Genomic DNA, 1,237 nt, shown 5'->3' with positions numbered 1-1,237 from the left:
GACAATTTCTCCTATAATTTGCAGATCATTACATGGAGATTTCCTTCTCTTCTTTGGTAAGAGCGTAGCTGACATGACCCTGATGTATGCGTATTTTCCGTGCATACGTTGCTGGTCCTCCCGTGCATTCGGTGTATCTTTTGTCTTCCCATACACGCTCAAGAAGCCTAGCAGGTTCACGCAAAGATTCTTCATCATGTGCATCACATCTATTGTAGTGCAGACCTCTAGGTCTTTCAAATAGGGTAGGTCCCAAAATATTGATTTCTCTTCCACATGGGTGCGCGTCCGTCAGCGTCATTCGGAACAGATTGTCCGCCAGGACTCTTTCCAAAGATTACTTTTAATTCCTTGACCATATCAAGTATATCACGACCAGTACGGTGTCGAGGCTTCTTCCGATGATCTGCCTCACCTTTGAAAAGATTACCTTTCTTTCTTACAGGATGCATGCTCGGAAGAAATCGACGATGTCACAGGCACACATTCTTCTTACAATTATCCAAATATATACTGTCGGTATCATCTAAACAGTGCGTGCATGCACGGTATCCCTTATTTGTCTGTCCTGAAAGGTTACTGAGAGCAGGTCAATCATTGATGGTTGATGACCCACAAGTATAGGGGATCTATCGTAGTCCTTTTGATAAGTAAGAGTGTCGAACCCAACGAGAGTAGAAGGAAATGATAAGCGGTTTTCAGCAAGGTATTCTCTGCAAGTACTGAAATAAGTGATAACAGATAGTTTTGTGATAAGATAAATGGTAACGAGCAACAAGTAACAAAAGTAAATAAAGTGCGGCAAGGTGGCCCAATCCTTTTTGTAGCAAAGGACAAGCCTGGACAAACTCTTATAATAGGAAAAGCGCTCCTGAGGACACATGGGAATATCGTCAAGCTAGTTTTCATCACGCTCATATGATTCACGTTCAGTACTTTGATAATTTGATATGTGGGTGGACCGGTGCTTGGGTACTGCCCTTACTTGGACAAGCATCCCACTTATGATTAACCCCTATTGCAAGCATCCACAACTACAACAAAAGTATGAAGGTAAACCTAACCATAGCATGAAACATATGGATCCAAATCATCCCCTTACGAAGCAACACATAAACTAGGGTTTAAGCTTCTGTCACTCTAGCAACCCATTATCTACTTATTACTTCCCAATGCCTTCCTCTAGGCCCAAATAATGGTGAAGTGTTATGTAGTCGACGTTCACATAACACCACTA

The sequence above is a fragment of the Triticum dicoccoides genome, chromosome 4A (assembly GCF_002162155.2).
Source record: "Triticum dicoccoides isolate Atlit2015 ecotype Zavitan chromosome 4A, WEW_v2.0, whole genome shotgun sequence".
NCBI lineage: Eukaryota > Viridiplantae > Streptophyta > Magnoliopsida > Poales > Poaceae > Triticum > Triticum dicoccoides.
Note: the sequence above shows the minus strand (reverse complement) of the source record.